Source organism: Thunnus albacares, chromosome 19 (assembly GCF_914725855.1).
Source record: "Thunnus albacares chromosome 19, fThuAlb1.1, whole genome shotgun sequence".
Lineage (NCBI taxonomy): Eukaryota > Metazoa > Chordata > Actinopteri > Scombriformes > Scombridae > Thunnus > Thunnus albacares.
Window position 1 is genome coordinate 6,767,941 of NC_058124.1, and position 23,817 is coordinate 6,791,757.

Here is a 23,817-nt window from a genome sequence, read left to right on the forward strand (position 1 = left end):
AGAGAAATGACAAAGAAACGGGGTTGCACACGTTACTCAAACTTCAGATGAATGTGTACCGTAGAAACATGCATATACCTGTACATATATTGGTATGTGAAAAAGCTGGACATTTTGTGCACAGGGCTAGAACAAACTTTGGTGTATAATGTGCTCATGGGGTTTATATGTGCACACATACCTCAGGGACTGTATGATATATGGCTGGGCTTTTTAGTATTTCACTATTTTCTATCTATGCCTTTAGATGGTCCATGGAAGTACTTTGTATGTGTGTGTGAGCAGGGAGGGTGTGTACATGCCGTCCTTGGGGAGTAGACCTAGCTATGCGGGTCAGGGTGGCTGTGATCTGAATGTAGAGCATTAATATTTAAACACAGGCTCCTGAGGGAAAGAGACTGTAAATGATTCATGATTTATACTGTGGGCTCTCAGCTGCAAAGGCTGGAGCTCCGTAAAGATTCACTGATTCCTCCCTGCTTATGTGCCCTGCTCTGTCCTCCTGTTCCTATATGGGATGCCTTTCATCTTGCATTCAGTCTCCAAGGGTAATGTCTTCCTCACTTGCTTTTCTTGATTATTTTATTATTTTTTTTCAAACTTCCCATCATACTTTTTCACCGTCAACTTTCTGAGCACTTTCGCCCTAAACAGTAACATGTTTTTCAGAGCACCATGTCCACCAAAGCTGCAAGAAAATAACTTGTAAGATATTGATTTTAGACTGTAGGCAGTGAAGTGTCATATGTGGGGGAGAGGTACAATCATTTAGGCAGCAAAACAGTGGGCACTGTTGCATTATGGATGTTATTGATTGCCACGGTAAAGAAAATCTCCTTATTATGTGAACTTTCACACCTCATTAAAGTCAAACCAAAAATTGAATTCCTTCAGTTTTTGCATAATGAAAAAAAACTAATGACACTGCAGCTATTGTACATATTCTTCCATTTTTCAAAAATGAATAAAACTGTTTTTTGGTTTGGCTTCAAGCCTCTGTGTAGGCGAATGCCATGGCAACCATTGACTGACATATGAGGGTTAGCTTTGCTAGGAGACATGCCATCAACTTCAGTGGTGCGCTACTGCACAGAGCACATCATAGCCCTGCATAGCCTATACATTTTGATACAAGATGTTTTTCCCCCTTGTCACCAATACCACATAACATTGGCTATATACAGTATGTACCATTTACAATATCCAACATTTAGGAAGACCTGACGTGCTGTTAAGTTTGCATTCCACTTGGAAAGTGGAAGCTAGATAGCCTAACTTGCAAACGTTAGCAATAATTCACACCAGGTTTTACTTTTACATTATTTCAACACTTGCTGAGTTTGATAAGTACAGTTTTGATCAAATAAGTACACGTCAAAATAAACACCAAGGACACTGATTTCCTAGCAAAAGTTCATTTTAATTTCAGTTTGACTTTAAGTGTCACTTAGAACACTCAAAAAAAAATACACATTTGCTAAGGAAACATTCTCTCTGACACATTGACACATGAGAAAATACAATGTGTCTTTTTGATTAAAAGGAAATCACAGGGAAGTGTAGTTATTGTCCCTTATGTATAATAAATCAGAAGTGGGATATTTTTAATCTTCCTGACATTAAACAATACAGCCTTATTTCATTAATAGCTGACCAGCTAATGCTTTAATGGTTTAAACCCCCGACTCAACACCACAGTTCCAATTGCTACTAGTGTCAGTGTAGTGGCGCCTGTCTGTTCACCAGGAGAGAGATGGATTGAGAAAGACAGAGGAAACTGTGCGCTGGAAAGAGAGGTAGAGAATAAGAAATAGATGCATGGACAGACAGGCCTGAAGTGGCAGCAGTCAGCCCTGATGGAGACTGATGGGAGTATGAGGAGATAAGAGCGGAGAAGGTGGAGGAGAGTCTGCATTCGTGAGACGCGGCGCTTGCTGAAAAGCTGGCAAGATAGATGGAGAGAAGGGCTACAGGAAAGTGAATCAGGGCTCGACAGAAATGATGAGCACCGAGCATGCCTCAGTTACAAAATAGAGGGGAGGAAAGAGAAGAGCAAGGAGAGAGAATGTGGCAAAGAGAGATTTATGGAAAGAGGAAATTAGAGAGAGAGAGAGAGAGAGAGAGAGAGAGAGAGAGACGGGTGTGGCGGAGTGGAATATGTAATGAAGGAGAGGAGGGCGTTCAGTGACTGTGCTGCATTTGTGGAGTGAGGGGAAAAGAAACAGGAGATGGGTTAGGTTCCCCTGTGCTTCCACAAGCACTTTACTCATCCACCACAGCCACTTAAGTCTACAGGAGCTGCTCCGCCGTCCGTTTCATCGTGTCCACAACAATTATCATCTAACCCTCACTCACTGCAGCAATATCATAGACAGCGTACAGTCTAGAAGAATACACGAGAGCCATGGTAGAATAAGGAGAATAAACACCACTGCTGTACGGATTCAATTAACAGAAACATCACAGTGAATCATGATGCTAATCTTATCCTAGATTCATCCCAGTTTTGTTATATAAATTGTGATGTGGTGAGTGAGATTGTCAGAAAGACAGTGTTTGATGTCAGTCGGATGTCCTGAAATATCAGTGCATGACATCCAAAGATATGTCACAGCGCCGTCACTCCCACACGGAAGACACAGGGTTTCATTTTTAGTTAGTGGATTGGCATTGTGACTCAGTGAATATCATTCTCTCCGTCTTCAGTCAATATTATATATGTGTTACTTTAGCACAGTCTTCACTGGCCAAAATTAGCCCATTCCTGGAAGATATGGTGATTTCTCATCTATTTGGGCTTTTTCTAACATAGTTTCATGTCAATGCAGCGTATTTATTTGCTTCAAACCACCTCATTTACATTTAGGTTCGCTCATGGAAACATAACTATTACTGCTCTGACGAGGCCGTTTAAACATTCTTCTTTTCATTATTTTCTCTGCAGAAGCACGCTCAGGGGATCGGCTCTCTCCTCCTCTTGCCAAAGCAAGACTCGTTGCGTTTTTATGAATGTGCCATAAGTAAGAGTTTCTTTCCTTCTATGCGGGGAGGAAAAGGTCATCCGTTGGAATACGAGCATCCAGAAATCTATGCAGTTTACCATGAAGCTCATCACCATCTAAAGGGGTACTGCCGGTAAGTATTTGTGATTAATTCCATTATTTTAATGATATGGTAATGATAATGATGATTTCACTGAGTACTCAAGGTAAACACTGAGTGGTGTGTGTAATCCACACCTGAAAAAAGCTCTTCCGAAGTCTGCCACTGCAGGCCTGTAGCATACTTAGACTTTTTCAAACCTGTGAGGGGAATCACATGAATACATCTTGAAGCTACATGTGAAGTTTCACTTGCTAGGGCACCACAAGTAAGCTTTTGAAAACTCTTTGATCATGAGTTCAGCCAATAAAATCATGGTTTAACAACTAATCAGCCACATTTTTCTTAACCAATTTAACTTCCTTCTATTGTTACCTGAAGCTGAATTATTTCATGTAGCTTTAATACAGATTGAAACACGGCTCATAACTGCTATCACTGATTGCAGATTGTAGTTATTTTAACTTATTTTAACTAAATTGCAAGTAACCACAGTGACAGTACTTACGCACCATGCTAAATAACCAGTTAACATTGGTGAAACCAACATAATTATGAGTTAGAGATAAATCTGAGGAATGGCAAGCTGATAAACTGAAAAAAAAAACTCTTTGGTTTACTAACAGCTCATGAACATAAGCCACATGCAACAAATGGCTATGAGTAGACTTCACTTTAAAGGAACAGATTGACATTTTGGAAAATATGCTTATTCTCTTTCTTGCCAAGAGTTAGATGAACAGATTGATACCACCCTCATGTCTGTACTGTAAATATGAAGCTACAGCTGGTTGGCTTAGCACAAAGAAAAAACAGCTGGTTATATAGCATAAGTATAAACACCATGGTAACTTGCAGTTTAATATACTAAACCTTTTTGACTGATTTGAACTGTTGACCTGAGCTATGTTTGAGGCATCTGATGTATACTTTTTAAAGGAAATCTGCCAGTGAATCACAAACATCTTTATGTTGACATGATATAACGCTTTTGCAATACATTAATTACATAATATGTCTCAATGTAGCAGTGTCCTAGCTGCTAGGTCTGCAACAAAAGTGAGAATGCTTGTTTGAATTTCCTGTTGTCATCTTGTTCTTAGTAACTGTTATGAATTAATATTGAGGAAACTGCTCAGCGACTTTGAAAATGTTAATTTCAGGAAATCCATCTGGACAAACATTAAAGCCCCACAGGCTCCAGAATGATGCAGAATTCACAGTGGTGCTATTTTCTGTCTGTCTAATGGTGTGAATAACACTGTGAGGAATGCTATCATAATGTAACAAGAGGCTGATCGATATACTGTCAGCTGGAAAAACATGCACAGCTGTAGCGCGCGTGTGTGTGTTTGTGCGCGTGCGTACGTGTGTGTTAATGTCGCCATCTCCAAATAACACCACTGATGGGCAAAGGGAAGAACATTTCAATGGGTACGTTCACAAATTATATCGATGAGTATTACTTTATTACAAGAAAATAACATATATTTGGAGAGTGAAAGACTCCGTTGTGTTGATCGTTAACACAACCCACATACACAGATGAGGAGCTCAGTTTCAAGTTTCAGCAAGAAAAAAGTTTTGCGCCTTCATCATCGCTACAGGCTCTTTCGAGGCTGCAGCTAGACACCCTCCTCTGTGATTAATGACTCTCTATGAATAGAACACACGCCGTTAAAACATTTGATTGATGCTTTGACGATTGCCAAGCGTCCCTGCATACATCATTTCAGCTTTTCATTCTCTTTTTCAGACAAGTCGAACTGGGGGACAGAGCAGGAGATGAACAAAAATTACATGAGGAGAAAGCGTGCTGTTCTGATGGAGAAAACGGCCGCCTGAGTGACAGTAGACGTGGGGAGCAGACGGAAATTGACAGTACGAAAAAGGTAGACGGTACAGTTACGTTAACACATGGAGCACAGGGAGAGAGAAAAAAGTAATAAGGACGAACGGAACTGGGAGAGTATAATGGGAGTCGAAAGCTCCAGTCAAAAGTGGCAGCGAGGTGGTTTAATTATTTGAGTATAATCATTTTTTGTTTACTTTATGTGCTAACTTTCTGGTGCTAACGAGCTACTAATTACAATAATTCTAACAGAGTTTGAATTTATTATTTTGCCTTCTGTCTGTACTGTTTAGCTCTTTTTAGACCACAGCACCCAGCCACCCAACCCCCATTATTACTGGCATCGCCTATATGTACACAGAAGCTTATCAGTTTTAACAATTTCATATTATATTATATTATATTACTGTATATCAATATTAAGTTCAATAATATAAAAATCATTTTACTCAAAAAAAACAAATATGTTAAATGCATTTCTATTCTATTTCTGAGGAAACAAAAATCAGTTTGCAGGCATTTGGAGGGAAAAGTGAGCTGTTGATGTGGAGAGAGAAACAGAGACCTGCAGGTCTGACTCCTCTGACAGGACGTCTCTTGTCTTGTTTTCATGTTTACCAGCAATAAGAGAGAGCCACATCACACAAATATGAATTTGGGAACATGTGATACCACAGTGAATGCGCACAGACAGTGATGGATATCCATCTTCCACTGGGAAGCAGCTAAAACTGTCTGTTAAGCCGTCAGCTGAGTCACAGTTTTGTCAGTCAGCTCAGATTCAGTCGTCTGTGTTGAGATGTTTCTTAATGTGGTTAAAAATGCACAATAGATGAACCCACTTTAGAACCCACTGCTCTATGGGCCTAAAAACAGGGAAGCGTGAAGAAACCTGCAGAAACATGGCAGACTATTTTTGGCTTCACGCGCCGCTGAGAAACTTTCATAGGGATGAATGGGATTGAACGTGTTATCCAGTTCTCCTTAATCCATTCATGGATAAAATCTGTCAGCAACAGCTGTTATTTTAGCTGGTGCAAGACAGTTGCCGGAACAGAAATGATAAGCCTGCTTTTATTTCCCTCCGTATGAAATCAAGGACCCTTTGTTTCAAAAATTACAAAAAAAATTTGTTGTAAGCCTGCCATCGTTATCATTGTAAACTGCCAATGTGCCATGCAAGAGCAGAAAGCTTGACAGACTCAGTAACAATAAGCAGGGCTTAGTGAATGATCACTGGTCTGACCTGTTATCGCCCCAAACTTCTTAAATTTCTTCCCACCTGGGCTGACACTTCTCCTATGTGGTTTTATTTTGATTATTCAAGCATGTTATTCTGTGCCGTGATGGTCACCCTGACCTACCTTTACCTGTGTGTGTGATATTGTGTTGTGTTTGGAGTATCTGCTCTCTGGCACCTGGTTCCATCTATAATTGATGGGCAGGGCCAGAGGACATGTCGCCGCCACTCCACACAGCCAGAGTGTGACAAGGCCACACAGAGTGACAGGGCAACACGCCGCTTCCTCACTCCATCTACATTCGACACACACTTCACACATTCCCGCACTTCTGGGACAGACGAGTCACGCTGGGAAATGGAAGTAAGAATGTAGGGGGGGGGGGGGGTGAGGGAGCGGTGAGGCTGAAGTGCGGAAAAAGTTGGTGGAAAAATATTGTCTTTCATTTCCAGGTTCCTAAAATATCATGGATTATCATGGTATTGTGTTTGTGTTTTTGTGTGTGTGTGTGTGTGTGTGTGTGTGTGTGAGAGAGCGAGAAAGTGAAAGAGAGGAATTGCAATTTAAAAAATGGAGTATTGAAATTGCCTCCATGCCAGATGCACACACAAACACACACACACACATCCAGATATACAGCCATAAAAGAGTCAATGCGTGCACACACACACACACACACACACACACACACACTCATACATATGCAGAGTGAACACACCCACGCATTTTCCACTACACCCACATGCTGTACAGGAACATGCACACACATGTACAATGCACACATACAGTAACAGCACACACACATATTCACAAAATCACAATCTACAGAGTAATCCTGATGATAAGGCTGTTTTCCAGCATCTCCCAGCTGTTATGTGTGTGATAATGAGAACATGGCACCTGTTCGACATTAAGAAGCACATCACTCTGTCTGGCCTGTCTCCTCTTTCACAACGATTTGGATGATGCTCCATGATGGAGCTAAGAAAGACATTCTTAAAGCTTCCTGTTACTGGCTGTCGCTTCCCACCCAGAACATTCTGGGGAACATTTAAGCATTTAGGGCCCGATTGATCTCTAAGGCATGAGTAAACTTTATAGAAGCACAGAGAGCTCTGCTGGGTTTCGTGTATATAGTATGCTGGGAGGTGAATATACTTATCTACGTGTACCTGGTAGCTTGAAAACCAGCAGGTGTCTGCATCCTGAGGAGCAGGACTGAAAAGCACCAGCTTAAGGAAAAGGTAGCGGGTGTTTGCGGAGGGGTGGGAAAGTGTGAGGTTTCTTTTGTTAGAAAAATTGATGCAATAAAAACACCACCTTGCTGTCATCCACCCTCAAATTCATTGTTTTTTCCCCAATGAGCAATTAGATTCACAGCTATTATTAAAAGCATCATTACTCAGAGGCACAGGAAACAACAGATAGTTGGCTGCCAATGCTAGGTGTTAATGCTTCATTTCACAAAGGAGTTATGCAAATTGTCATCATTGCAGTTATCACAAACACTAGTTGCTGACATCACGACTGACCACCAATCACAGGCCTCCATCTACATCTACCAACATCTCAAAGGCCCAGAGCAATAGAAGTAAAGAGTTCCTTTGACCTGTTTTTCTCAGCTGGAGCAAGACTGAGGAGCAGATGGGAGAACGTTAAACACAGAATGTGAGGAAGGGCAGATTCAGAGATGATGGCATTTGCTTTGTTCACCACCTGTTTGTTGTATAGACCCAAATCACACAGCCTACAGAACTGAGAGCTGAAAGGTGTTAGAGTGGATATAAATACACTTAATGTACTACAACTCACAGGCCACTTTATTAGGAACACCTGTGCAATCTAATGCGATCCAATACAACAGCTCTGCTATAAATTCTACTTTTACGAAGCTTACACATTTTTACTTTTTGTTGGCATTGTCAGAAAGGTGATAATTCTACTTTATGTTTATTATTGAGGTCGTATAGGGTGATGGTGTATTGGAGTGCATTATATTGACAAGTGTTCCTAATATTTTGCTAACCCCAGTACACCAACATCACCCACTACGACTTCAATAATAAACATAAAGTAGAATTATCACCTTTCTGACAATGTCAGCAAAAAGTGAAAATGTTTAAGCTTCGTAAATGCAGAATTTATGGCAGAGCTGTTGTGTTAGATTGCATTTGGTTGCACAAGTGTACCTAATAAAGTGGCCAGTGAGTATATATAGCAGATTCTTGACTGGAGAATGACCTCTAAGCATGCACAGAAAGTATAGTTCTTTATTCCATTATGTTTGAAAATGGAAGAGCTAAAGAAATGCTAAGATAAAGGAGAAATGATTGCTTGTATTTGGATTTAAAAAGCAACATAACACCCGATTTCACCTAATTGACATATTTAAAAAAATGTTTTATTCATATGCAAGTCAGATGCATTTAAGTTTCAGTATGGCTGTTAACACGGCTTATGTTTGCTTTTTTACCCAACACAAACTCCAGTGCTGCAAGTGACTGTCATTTGCAACCAAAAGGCCATTTGAAGAAGTCTCCCTCCTTCACTGACCTACACAGTGGTCCAGAGCTGTACTTACTTGAACCACTACCTAATATCATGCAGCACAGACAATAACAGGCTAGGGACTGTGTTTGAGTGATAGGGAGTAAAGTGGAATAGAGAGTAGATTTGCCCCTAATTTAAACTTAAAGTGAGACAATGTAACTTAAAGAAGAAATAATAAATGTACTCTCACAAATGAAAAATTTAATTCATAAGCAATAAAATAGCTCAGTTTAATATACGTCTTATTTGGTCTGATACAATATGAACAGAAGCTTATGGTGGCTAATGTTTGCTAATATTAGCGAAGTTTAGCTTGACAGTGCTAACAGCTATTACTAAGTCCAGTGCCTGAATTGGACCAAAAAAGTTGCCAGCACCCTAATTCAGCAGTTGCATGACATGATCATTGCATGTGTCTTGGATATATTTATATGTATAAGCATATCTTGGTAATATATCCCACTTGAAATGTATTTTTGTACCCATTTCATTACATACATTACATATAACACATTTCACTAGTTTTTACATCAATATGTATTTAGTTAATAAAACATTTTATGTACCTATTGATACAAATGAAACTGTACACAAATATAATATTGCATATATGCTACAATGAAATCAACTGAAATATGATATCTTTAGGCCTACAGATTAAATTGATAATGAGAAGGAATAACAAAGGCAAGGCCATAGTGTATAGGCAAGACTACATTTATATAGCTCCAATGACGCACTCACATTAAATGTCACTTTGAAGTACAGTGTGTGAAATCAATATAAATTGAGTATAACTGAAAACTTATTTAAATTTCTTCCTTTATCTTCTGGTAAATCAACATTTCTCCCTTGCAGTAACGGTATATACATAGCATGACAGAAGAAAGAGGGAGAAAAAAAGAAAGCACGAGATTAGAATTTAACTTATTGACATTGTTGCATTGGCTCAGACCTGAAAACATGTAGGCCTTCAGTGCTTTGTTTTCATACCTTTTTGACATTCAAAATTGATAAAAGTAGATGAATGTCATATAAGACCTATAGTTGAAGAATGTGCACTCAGTAGTGAACACTGTAGTGAACACACAGGTCTGTAAATTGTAGGTGACCAACTTTCTTAACATCATACTTTTTTGGAAGATGGGAACTGGAAATTTCTTTTTGAACTTGCAAACGTTCATTTTACATTGCACCATAAACAAATATCCATAAATACCCATCATGAAATGAAAATGAAATGAAAGCACATCTGATGCCTCAGTCTACAGTAATAACGTTGAAATCAATAGTAATGTCCTCAAGATCTTGATCAGTATACCATATCTGCATATTAGACAGAAATACACTCAAATTAATATGATGATGGTCAAAATGGATCAACAAGTAATTAAGATTCATACTGTGAATGTAAGATTAAGATTTTATCTTTTTACATTAAACTTACATTGTGAAACAATGCATTAGCCAGTATGGATGTATTCTTGTAATCATTTCTTCACAATACTTTGTACATTTTCATGTGGTCTAATTCATCTATAATATTATACTATAACTTTCTTACACTCACACTCTTAAAAAAGGTTCCAGAAGCTCTTGGGAAAAGCAGTGTCACAAGCTGGACCTCGACAGGCCCTTTCTTCAGCACTTCTTCTTCCCTTTAACAGCTACAACCTCACGTTTGCATCTGGGCTGACCTGTCCTAGTGGTAGTCTGTTGCATTTAAAAAACAGAACAAAAACAGACTGGAGAGTTGGCCCACAGAAAGTGCCTTCCTTTTTGCAGTAAGGATGTCATTCATGGTGCTGAATGCCCTCTCACACTCACTAGTGGAAACAGCAATAGTCCCAACAGCTTTTAATTGAGGCTCTAACTCAGCAGGTGTATAGGATGCCTTGATATCCTCGTATTCACGAAACCCATGAATACTCTCTCCTCTCTCAATTTTGAGCACTCGGCACAAGCGTAGCACCTCAGCATCCCCATATTGTATATCTAACTCCTCTTTAGGTCAACTAAAAGGATGTAGGAGTTTCATGTCATGCAATAGCTTTTTCTAATGATCATGTGATGCATTTTCTCTGATGCTGACATGGCAAGAGGTTGTGCAAGTCATCTGGTGTCTCGTGTTGTCTGTCAGACTGCGGAAGAACTGATCTGCATGTATTTGTCCAAGTCTGCTGTTTACACGCAGGGCAACACCCATGAAAGTGTTTTCTTCCACAGCTGCACAGGCTGTAGTCACATATGGACCAGAAATGGAAATCACAGACTCAAGATTTCGAGTAACTCGAGTTAGCAGCCTGTCTGATTCTGGCAGTGTCATCTCTCCCTTTTTGGAGTTGCCAAGGGAGGTCAATAAGCTCTGTGAGTGCATCATTCATCAGTCCCTGATTGCTGACAAATGCTGCAGATTTGAGCACATCATCAAGTCCTTTATATTTTGCCCTGTCTCTGGAATCTCTGCTCATGTTATTTGTTGCTTTTGAAAAGTGACCATGAAGGCCTGTAATTTTGCCAGACAGCTCTGACACTCCTTTCACTTGATGCCACCCATTGCATCGACAAAACACATCCTATCATTAGTAGGCACAGTCCAACTTCCTGTGGACACTGCCCTAACTCCCTCTGATTTTTGTGGGAAGCGTGCTAGAGCAAGTGAGTTGATCAAAAAAGATCTGAAAATGCTTGAGGCCAGAAACTTCCTTGATGATATCACCTAGTGCTAGTTCAAGCCGATGGTTCACACAAAAATGCCTGTGAATTTAGTGGGAATTTGTTTGGTTCCCCAAACATCTCCCAAATGGGCTGCACCTGTTGCTGTACCTGTATGTGGCAAGTATGTAGTGATTTCTCTTAGATGCCTCCTGCCCTGTGTTGGACTCTGAACTCTCTACATCCAAGCATCTTGAGCACCTCATGAAAAAAGAGACTCGCATGAGTCTCCACGGCTAATCCTTGTCCCAATACTGGCGCAACAAACGCATCCCGAGGGGTCTCAGGATTAACAAAGAATCTACACTAGGTTGACACAACAAGGACTTCTGCAAGAAATGGTGTGAGGTGTTGAATAAATGCTCTTTGGACTTAATGCTGCTGGTGATCCAATTCACAAAAGATGAACTTTCCAAAGCGCAGTCCGATATTATGGATCTAAAGAAAGACATGAAAACCAAATTCAACTCCTAGCAACTTCGTGACATCGAAAGCAGATGCTCAGAGCTGATCTCCACATATGAGAAGGAGATTTCAGAAGTGAAGATGAGGAAATATCGGAGAGATACTTTGGACTATAAGAACAACCAGATCTACACATCGTCCACACAGGCGAGAGGGTTTTTCATCTTTTGATCTGTCCACAGAGGACTCAGGAAGCGAGGGCCCATCCTCTATATCCAGACTGCACACTTTTTTAGACATGCCCCACCGCTTAACCAGAAACACCGCAAAAGACGCCCGACACGGAGGGGCGGCAGGAAGCATCGCACACACCAGCGGCAGACAACAGGGAAGGACTTGAATGTCATCAATCTCTCCAGCAGGTGCCTCACTCCAGATGAACTGTCTGTTTTGTCCAAGGGTTTGTCTTTCATTCCATTTAAGCCTACTAACTCTTTTCAAACCAGAGTACAACTACAGAGTACAACAGAGTACAAAAGTTCTTTAGATCTCTTAAATTAAGAGCCTTTTTTTGACAATAAACTCCCCTTACCCCCTTATACACAGCATGCCTTTTCTCCTCCTGTTGAACCTATAGGTTTTCTGTCCAATCTGAAACCAAAAAGCACCTTTACTCCTCTAGTTCATAATCCCTCTGTAGCCACCTTTTGTAGGTTAGTAGACCAGGAGATCTCATCCTTGTTCAAAACTGATAAGAATAAAGGTGTCACTAATTCATCCTTTAAAGAGTGTCAAGCGCTGAATAGTCTTTCTAATGATAATTCTATTGTTATTAAGAAGTGCGGACAAAGGAGGTGCAGTGGTGGTTTTGAACAAGGAAGCGTACAGAATTTAAACTTTGCGCCAACTTCGTAATATTGATTTTTATAAACCTCTAAGCTGTGATCCCACTCTTCAATTCGCCCAAGAGATCAAGAATTTCCTCATTAAAGCTTTGGATGATCAGCTGTTATCTAAAAATTAATTTGAGTTTATGGTGCAGCAACACCCAGTACGCCCTATTTTTTACACACTTCCGAAAATTCATAAATCATGCATAGAACCAATTCTGGGGCGCCCTATAGTTGCAGGCAACCAGTCTCTCACAGAGCCTATATCACAATTCATTGATTTACATATTAAGCAATTGGTTCCTTCTTACCTCAAAGACACCACTGACTTCCTAAATAAGATTTCTTCCATTAGGGATCTTCAGGAAACAGACATATTATGTACTATGGACATTGTAAGCCTTTACACTAATGTCCCTCACAAAGAAGGTTTAGAAGCACTCATTCATTTTCTTTGTTTGAGAGAGAATCAGACCCCCCCTACTGATTTTTTGGTAGAAGTTACCCAGCTTGTTCTCAACAAGAATTACTTCAAATTTGAGGATTCTTTTTATTTGCAGTGCCAATGAGTCAGTATGGGTAGTGCATGTTCCCCTAATTATGCCAATTTATTTATGGGAACATTTGAAGAGGAATATGTTTATCACAATAATCCTTTTTTCTCTCTGTTGAGATGTTGGCTTTGTTATATAGATGATAAATTTTGCATATTTTCGGGTGCTGTTGATCAACTGGAGGCTTTCAGTCAACATCTAAATTCTAGCATGCCTACTATAAAATTTTCATTGGAACATAGTAGAGATTCAGTGTCATTTCTTGATGTGCTTGTTAAGAAAACAGAACATCTTAACACTAGTGTATACAGAAAAGAGACCAATAGAAACACATTTTTACATTTTAGCAGTAACCATCCTCCTAGTTTGAAGAAAGGTCTTCCATACAGTCAAGTGTTGAGAGCTAAAAGAATCTGCAGCAGGGACAGTGTTTTTGAAGAACGAGCTATTGATTTGTATAATCGGTTCAGAGACAGAGGCTATAATGATCATGTGATTGGAAAGAGTTTGGATTAAGTGAAGAATTTACACAGAAATACTTTATTAGCCCCTAAATCTCCCTCTAATAGGGACTTCAAAATCATGATGGCTTTTCTCCGTTATCCAAAGAGATACACTGGCACATTTTATCTAGTGATCCCGCTGTTGATCATTCTTTCCAGGAATTTCCAATTTTTGCCAATAAGCGGGCTAGGAATTTAAGGGACACCTTGATCAGAGCTGATTGTTATGTGCCTCCTCAACATTTTTTGTCTAACCCAGCAGGAGGTAATTTCCCATGTTTAAACTGTGCCCAGTGCAATCCTATGATCAGAGGTGACTTTTTTTACATCCCCACACAGGCAAAAAGTTTAACATAAAGAGTAGGATCTCCTGCAGAACTAAATTTGTTGTGTATCTTTTGAAATGTCCTTGTGGGTTAGCATATATTGGTAAAACTAAATGAGAGTTGAAACTAGGGTTTCTGAACGTAAGAGTAGCATAAGGAAAAAAGATGAAAAATCTCCGGTGGCAAGACACTTCCATTCAGCCGGTCATGATGTCTGTTCCCTCAAATTTGAAGGTACAGAAATGATACATCCTTTCAAAAGAGGCGGTGATAGGGACAGACTTTTGTTACAGAGAGAAGCATATTGGATCCACACACTATAAACTGAAAGCCCAAAGGGATTAAATGAAGAACTGCTTCTGGGCTGTTTTCTATAGTCTATTTTCTTTATTATTTATTTCTGTATTTTCCTTTGGGGGTCCTTTTGTACATTTTGATTCCCCATTAAAATTCATATAGACACTTTTATCCTTGTCTACTCTTTAGGTAGTTGGATCCATGATACTTTATTGTGCTTTCTGGCTCAACAAGGTCAGACTAGGTCCCTTGTACATGCTATACATTGATACATTTATGTCATTTTTGTCTAAATACATTTTTGTCTAGATTTTTTCTATTTAATAAGAATTCTAAATATTTCTATTTAATAAGAATTCTAAATATTTAACAGGGTTAATTAAAATTATAATTATGATTAAAATGTACTTGACATGCTAATTGCCCTTCCTACATTTGCCTTATATGGTTGTATATATTGTTGTTTTTTCTATGATATTTATCTATGCTCTATGCTTTTGTCTATACTCATTAATCGGTTTCTATAGGGTCATATAGCTCTTAATCTTTTTTTCCTTTTTTATGCTATGAGTCCCTAGTAAAGAGAGATCCTCGTTTGGTGATCTCTCAGGGATTTCCTTACTTACCCAGTATTTGGAGCCACACCTCAGCCTCATGTTTTTTGGATATTTTCAGCCAATGCCCATCGAGAGATTTAAAAAATTCTGGAGTTTAAATGCAGACTGTTTCAGTCATCTTTCTTTCTCTGGCTAGCTTTGGGTAAGTTACTTTTTAATATTTTTAAATCTTAATTTACTTATGTTGAGCTTATGTCTACACTGGTTGAAACACCTGTCTGTCAATATTGTGTCTCAGTGTTAGAATGGAGGTGTACACAAGTTCTGCTGTTAAACTGACTGGCCTGTGTTAAGAGCATTTTGTAAATAAATTTAAAATGTTACCCATGTTTTGCTTTGTTTTTTTTTTTTACTTTTGTATTACTAGCATATAAAAGGGGCCACAAAAGCCACAATCCATAAATTAATAAACATTGACATATTAAATTGACATTTTAATTTTTTTTATATCTGAACTGTTTGCCTCAGGAGTAGTATAGACTAAGTATAGACCATTTGGTAAAATTCTGGGATAATACTCAAGGCCATGTTATGATTCAGTCAAACCTATTATAGGCCAAAATCCGTACTTTGCCCAGAATTTACCTAAACTATAACACCCCTATGAACTGGCCCACATTAGAAAGTGAATGACGGACCAAATCTGGCCTGTCAGCTGCATGTGGGCCACATAAGAGTCGTGAGGCCTTAATAGAACTCAGCCATACAGATATGCCATATCAGGCCCAGCTATGAGCCATATCAACTATTTTTTATTTAGTGTACTCCTCATAGAAGTCTGGCTTTGTTATGATTCAGTGCTGGAACTGTCTGTCCTGTCTGTCAGCTGAAGCTTGTCTGCTGCTGGAGCAGAGTTGTGGTCAGACAGGTGACAGTTCTGGTTACACCAGAATTTAACGTTTTAAAACAAGATTTTACCAGCTTGCAGGAACAGACAGCTGGAGAGTTAAAGAGCTAAAGGACAAAATACGAAATGAGTTCTGGCTCATTTAAATGTCGTTGCACCGTTTGTCTTCCTCTCATTATTATCATTATTATTATTATTATTGTTATTATTATATATAACTGAGCAACTTCTGCCTTCCTGCCTCACATCCACGCATAGATAAAGGGTAACAGGGCTAGTTAGACTACTCATTCAGTAAATAGAGTTCAAAGGTGTAATGTGATGTTTTCAATTAGTTAAACTAAGTAAGAGACATCTATGGAACATAAGAGAGGGCTACTCATGCAGATGGGAAAATAGTTTTATGACTGCGTGTGCTCTATTTTGTTTCTGTGTTGTGTAAACAATATTCAGGTGCAGTTTAACACATGTCGATGTTTGTAGTGTTGTGTATGAGATGTTTAAAGTAAGTGAAGTCCATTTAGAAGTTTAAAGACGGACCACTGTTTAAAAAATGTTTTGCATGCATGATCCTTGTGAATAAATATGTTGCACCAGTTTGGACCCAGAGCTTGATTCTGAACCTGTAACACACTTAAGGTAACGGGCTAAGATTGAGCGTTAGGTAATCGCTGTTTCCTTATTTAGCAATCAGCTATCAGTTTGCTGTTAGTAACTGCTTGTTAGTAACTCATACACATCTGCCTTTTTGTCTCACAGTAACATTACGTTTTTTATGTCCAGCAGTTTACTCTTAATTAACATACATCAGTGTTATGCAATCCATCAGGTTACTATAGCTTCCTAAAAATATGAAGTTCTTAAATGTTTGACTGCAATTTGACACTTACTGTTGATAAACTGTGATATAACTGAGCAATACAACTCCACAGCTTAATGAAGGATATCTTAGAATGAGGGTAATATGAACATGAACAGTTACTACCCTGTTTACATGAAAGATGTAATATTTAAACTTTGAAACATCTTGTGTTATACTTCTGTCCATCAACAGGCCCACAGCCTGCAGTGAGGGGCAGAGCTGCATCACAGTGACTGATCAAGACCACAGCAGCAACATGGGACACCTGAAGAGAGCAAAGCTTGATGCAAGACTGAAGTAGAAGCTGCAGGACATCCACCAACCGTTGCTAATACTGCTGAATATCAACCTTTCTGTCTGCTCAGCCAGGAGAGACAGCGTGATGGCACCTGTGTTGGTGTGTTGATGGGAACGTCAGCTTGTTCAGTTGCTCCAGACAGAAGCATCCAGGGGTTGGGCTGAGGCTGCTGGATATTAGTGTAATCCTTCACATGTTCCTTTTATAAAATCAAGTTTTATTCTTTACAAATGTGATGTTTTTACTTCATATCTTACACTACCTGTACTTAAGTGTTGAATGTGACATATAGAACTTATAAGTATAGTTTTGTGTAAGCATAGTAACAGAGACCCTAAACAAAAATTATTTGCAACAGTTTACGGAACATTATCTAATGCTGTTTGTGTTACCAAGTGTCCACATCAGCCAAAAATGTGAGAATAATCCCTGATGACAAGTGTACTGGTGTTGTATTACATTGGCTTTACAATTAGTGTAATATGGGGTTAACTTTTCACATTAATACGGAGAAAAACAAGAGAGGGATCACAGCCAGATCTGCTCAGGTGACAAGTACATTAATAAAATATAAATGTTTGTGATTTCTGTGACTGTTCAAACTTTTCTCCATCTCTACATTTCTTTCACAGACTGGCAGAGTGGACATGAACAGTAGAGGGTCCGCTGTGAAGGCTGGAGGTGAACTGCACTGTGGCACAGGCTGCTTCTGTAAATACTATGGAGCCCCACTGGGGTCAGCTGAGAAAAAAAAAAAAAAAAGATCCATGGGTAAATCTGTACTCCCAGATTAGAAATCTGTGTGCACGGTTCATAATCTGTGCTCTTCAATTCATAAACCATGCCCCCAAATTCTAAATATAATATTCTTCTTATTTTATTTTTAGATAATTTTCAAATTTCTAATTGGTCTTCACCCTGTTTGATGCTTCATAACTGGATAAGCAGTCACACTGTAAATCTAAGTCTCTCACATTGTTGTCACACAAAATTTGTAAGCATTTGCAAGTAAGCCTGGGAGGCTAACGTTAGCTGCTTCCCCACTAGCCTCAAACTGAAAGGTTGGCTTTGCAGTGAAAAGCACAACAAATACATCATTACACAATGAAAGCTGTGAAACATTCAAATGTGGTTTGAGCATATGGATTGCAAATCCAAGGGCACAGTGTCCACATTTTTGGCCATGGATTCATAATTTGAGGGCATGGTTTAGAAATCCGTGGGCATGGATTATGAATCCAAGAGCATGGTTTCTAAACCGTGTGCATAGATTTCTAAACCAAGAGTACAGATTTACACATGGATCTCAGCTGACCCCACGGGGGCTCCATAAAACATGATACAATCACATGTATCAATTAATTGTATATAAATCAGTTTGAGCTCAATGGAAGTATAGGTGACCACCGAAATACAAAAGATAAATAACTTTCCTCCTTCGTTCCGTATGAATATTACTGTTATTTCAAAATAAACTTAAAGGTGCACTGTGTAGGATTTAGTGGCATGTAGCGGTGAGGTTGCAGATTGCAACCAACTGCCCCCTCCAAGCATGTAGGAGAACCCATGGTGGCTGCAAAACTCCCTCCCACAGACCAAAAACATACAGGTTTGGTTAATTGGTGACTTTAACTTGCCTGTAGGTGTGAATGTGAGTATGAATGGTTGTCTGTCTCTATACTATATGTTAGCCCTTAGATTGACTGGTGACCTGTCCATGGTGTACCAATCTGTGGAGGGATGGATGGATAAAACATACTTATGAAGATTATATTCCATTTCTGCCAAGTCTGTCCCGCTAGATGTCACTAAACTCTACACACTGCACCTTTAACTAAAGCTCAGAAAATGAAAGTACATTGAACAGGTGCTTCATCGCTGTCTGTTCTCTGACTGTCTAGTTTATATGTTAATTACAAAGCTTTTCAAGAACTATGGCTGGCTGATATTTTTAATATTTCCATCAACATCTTGTTTTAAAGTTGGAGAATGTTCATAACTTGAAGAACTATGTACAGTCACTGCAAGCTAGGTCAGCTGGATAATCATGGATGAATCAAATCTCCCCAACAATTTCCAGGGAAGGTTTGAAAGTAGCGGACGTCCATCCATTCCTACTCAGCGTACATCCATCAGGCTGTAAAAGAACGGTGGTCCCATGTGATTTCTTGTGTCATCCTTTAGCAGCGTCACCTGGGAAAATGCTCTCTCAACATGAGTGTTAGATATGGGCAGAGTGAACAATCTGATGGCATCCAGTGCTAATTCATGACAACACTGGTTTCCTCTTTGAATGCTTCAACTTCCAGCCAAAATGTGTCAATGATCTGATCACTTTAGAAACCTGCTGATGCTTCATTTCTTCACTGGCACTCTAAGGTGCCTAAGGAGAAAACTCAGTGGGTAAGCCTGGCCTATTTATGGTGGACATCACAGGCTTCAGGCAAAACAGCTCCAGTTTGCACGGCATTTCCAGTGATGCAGGTAAGCGCGTTTTATACTGCACCAGCACTTGTTTTAGAAAAGCAAAACACCGCGTTGAGATTCTTTCCCTCAATTCAGGTGGTAATGTACTTGCTGTTGGAGTGTGGTACTCTGGTCCATCCTGGTGTGAGAGGTAGAGGCTGGACGATTTATGATTCATGCGCAATACGCCGGGCTTCAATAACTCTCCTCAATGTAGACATATACAGTCTTTTAAGATCCCTAAATACACTCAGCATGTCTCCTGTTTCCAGCTGGAAGTATTTGTTCACAGTTTTGATTTACATCAACACAGGCCGGGCTGTACATTTCATTCAAAATCATGGCTGAATAGCATCAGTATCTTCTTGATCTAAAATTCTTTTGATGCAGTCTGCGATCACTAACCAAAGGCTTGAGCCGGGTGATATCAATTTCAGCAGACAGCCTCTAATCATATATTCCAGATTACTTGGGAGAAGTTGGATAGCTTTGTTAGCAACGATATCCTGTGAGTGGCAAAAACAGCGAATAAGCTGTAAACAAGGTTGCTTTAGTTTGAGTAGCGGGAGAACGGAGGGATTTTTTCCGACCGTAACACTTGCCCCATCTGTGGCAATCCCCACCATGTTTTTGATGTCCAGCCCACACTCTCTCAGAAAAGCAACAATTGCATCCAATATGCCATTAGCATTAGCGTCAAGAAGCTCAACAAGCCCCAGATAGGTACTGACAAACTTGCTGTGTTTCTGTGATCAGTACTTCACACATATACACAGGAGCTTGCTCACTGATATGTCAGTAATTTCATCAATGTAGGTACGTAGAATAAGGAGACTCACCAATATCTTCCTTTAACTCCTCATTCAAGTGTGATGCCAGGACAGACTTTATAACTGACATACACTTGGTCCTGTGCATTTTGAACGCTCCCATCTTGTCTTGTAGTATATCCGACAAGAAGTATAATATGTCCACTGCATTAATGGAAGTGTGGCAGGCAATATATGTTGCAATCCTAATTTCACAACATTTTTGATCATCTTTGATCATGCCTTGACCCCAAATCCCAGCAAAAGATTTGATGCTGGGCACACAAATCCAAGTTCTTCATTTAGCTCTTGGAAACACAGAAAATACCTAAATAAAAGATTTATAGAAACGTAGAAAACAAATCCAAGGCATGAATTTAATTATGTCCTTTCTCATTACCAAAATGTATTTATTTTTTATTCATTTATGTATTTAATCATTTATTTATTTATGCTTATGTTATTTTTTGTGCTCCATATAATACACACTCACACACAGATGGCAGCAAGCTGGCCTGACCATTGGGAGCAATTTGGGGTTCTTGCAAGGACACCTGAACATATGGACAGGAAGAACTGGTGATCAAACTGCCAGCCCTGTGAACTGTCACTCATGGCGGACAACCAGCTCTACCTCAGAGCCACACCCACCAGAGTCCCACAGTTTTCACCAGAAACAAATACCTAATTAATTTCAGAACACACTTTGGAAGTGCAAATAATCATACTGGAAGACCTATATTTTGCTAGCTGTATATTTTTAGTAGAACATACAGTATATAAAAACACCTAGGAGACTTTGCCCAGATACTAATTGGTATCATCAAAGGTGAAACGGATGGAAAAATGGTGGGAAATGAGTGAAAAGTATCAGCTAAGGTGTGAATAATTCACCGCTAATATTCAGTTGACACAATCCAATATTGTAACTTTTACTGTCACTTCCTTTTCATGTAGATAAAAATAAAAGCTATATAAGTTGTGTGCTCCAGAAGAATAAAGGAGTAAAGTGTTTTTCAGACTGACATAAATTTCTCTTGTTTTTCCCGCAGCCCCACTGGACAAATGATTTCCAATCAATTTAAACAGAGCAAAGTACTGAAATGATATTTGCACCACAAGTGGGGCCATACTCCGCTTTCTGATTGGGAATGGAAATCTATGAAACAGTAACGGCATGTTTAAAGTATCATTGTGCCTCAGCACATCTAGGGAAATCAGAAGCATCAGTACACTGCACACTGTGCCATGGCCTCAATCTACCGCCTCTGGATAAAGCAGGCAAATTAAATCAGCTGGAGGGGGGGGAAACGGGCTTATGAAGCAGAACAACTCCCCCCATCGGCTAACAAGAGATCTCCCACAACGCAATTAGGAAGTCACACTGTGAAAAACTGAAGAAGCTGGGTGTTGTTTCCACAGAGAGAAGGTGGAGGAGAAGACAACGAAGAGGTGGGGGAGTTTACTGTGGGGACAGCACGTGTTGCTGTGCCTCTACAAAGACAGCGTGAGGAGGAGAAAAAGAAGTGACAGATAGAAGGAAGCAAGAGCTGTACCCCATACGGAGTAACCTGTATATGTGCTCAGTATAACAAGCTTAGGGATGTTGAATGAGCTTAAAGCAGCATGCAAGAGCAAATAAGGAGAACCAGAGTAAGTAAGGAGACAAGATTTTCAAGCAGGCCTTCTGTAAAGAAAGCTTTTACTCTTCACGCAGTGTTTGCATGCTCTTCTCTTTTGGCTCAGCACGATGTAAAAAAAGAAATAAACATGCGTCACACCACATGATATGCATTTAAATGCCATACTGAGTGTTACTTACGCAACAAGAGTGTAATGTTTAAGCACCATGTTATTGCTATTAGCCGAGAGGAGAGAGCGGGGAAGGGTGTATGATATGTGGACAGCTACAGGATCACGCTGTGCAGAAAACTCGGAGAACACAATCAATCAGCGGGGGGCTTAATTACAAGAACGGCGTCGCCCATACATCCACCCTCTTCTCACTCTCACTCAGACTCTCTGTTACTCCTCTCTCTTTAGCCTCTGTACACACAAATATACACGATCAGAGTGTTCCCATGAGACGGCATGCTTCTTTAAGTGAGGATAAATCTGCCTTTAATACGGGTGCGTTTTGGTTTCCGCGGCAGAAAGCAGAGAGCAGGAGGAACACTTTTTTTTTTTTTTTATTGCTTTATGCATTGGCTTCATTTGGAAAATTCAATAATTTGGAAAGTTGAAAATTTCAGCTTGTAATACGGCTCAGGCTTGGAAGCATGCGGTCTGCCTATCTCTCTCTGGGTGATGGTGTTGCTGAAAACAGGCTTGGTTTCACTTTGTCCGGAGGGATCTTTCTCTCCATTCGTTCTCTCTCCTCGAAGGCAGGTTCACCTTTTCTCTTTCTCTCTCTCCGTTTATCGTCCCTTGCTCTATTTTTCCTCGGTTCCGTTCTCCCTGTGTTCCGGGATAATCTTCCTCCAGAAACCATTCCAGGGCTCTTTTGTAAAAGCAGCACAGTACATGAATTTTACATGGGTTGCACACAGTCTTCTGTCAATACTCCCACTCACCACAGCGGGTTCACTCTTCCCATACGGCCCCCAACACACACACACATTCATACAGCGCGCACGTGTGCAAAAACACACAAACCAGCGTGACCCCATAAGTCCATGAGAGCACAAATACAGACTCTGATAGCACAAGCAAAAGTTCACAGCTCTCCTCTTAGACGAATATTGAAGCGTGCAGCAACACTCATTCAGAACACAGATGAAATGCCTCAGATCAAACATGTTCTGATGGCTGCCTGATGTTTTATTGATCATAAACCATGTTAAGTATTTTGGAGGGACGAATATTAGCCACAAAAATATGATTTATTTCTGGTTCGGAATGCGTTTGCATCCAGCAGCAGTGGGTCTGACAGAGGAGATGATGCTTAATGTGACACATTAAAAGGAAAATCTATCCCTGAAGCAGAACTCCTACATGTTACACTTATGATTTTGGACAGTGCAGTCTACAGTTTTGGGCGTAAACAAGGATTAATCAAAGGCAGAAACAAAAAAGCTGAGACACTGAAAAAAAAAGTAGTCTTTGAGAAACTAATCTAAGAGCTCTTCCACTCTCTGAGTGATATCTGTGAGCACACACAGTGACAGTATCCAGGCTGATTAAAGATACAAGCACATTTTCTGCTTCATAACTGCGAACACCATTACATAAAGCTGATAAATATTGTATGCTGCACAACATCAGGCTTCATTCAAGGTAATGTCGACATGCTTGGTGACGCGGACTGCAGCCGTGAGTTTCAGGATTTGAGCTGTTGAGTTGAGTTGTTCACAAACATTGACTGAACTGCCTGAGATCAGCTGCGAATTACACATGTATGATTTGTGCTTTGGGTTGGTATTTGCCTGAAGCACCAAGCAAATAGCCTAAGCCTTTTCTGGTGGGAAGGGCTGATCACCTGAT

At 39.8% G+C, this 23,817-nt stretch overlaps 1 long non-coding RNA gene across 1 annotated transcript; it reads left to right on the forward strand.

Annotated features, from left to right (window-relative positions):
* Window positions 1-894: 894 nt before the first annotated feature.
* LOC122970533 lies at window positions 895-22,119 on the forward strand. The gene is made up of 5 exons (XR_006399234.1): window positions 895-3,135; window positions 4,859-4,994; window positions 16,954-17,158; window positions 17,692-19,543; window positions 21,387-22,119. It is a non-coding gene; the product is annotated as an uncharacterized LOC122970533 (long non-coding RNA).
* The last annotated feature ends 1,698 nt before the right edge of the window (window positions 22,120-23,817 follow it).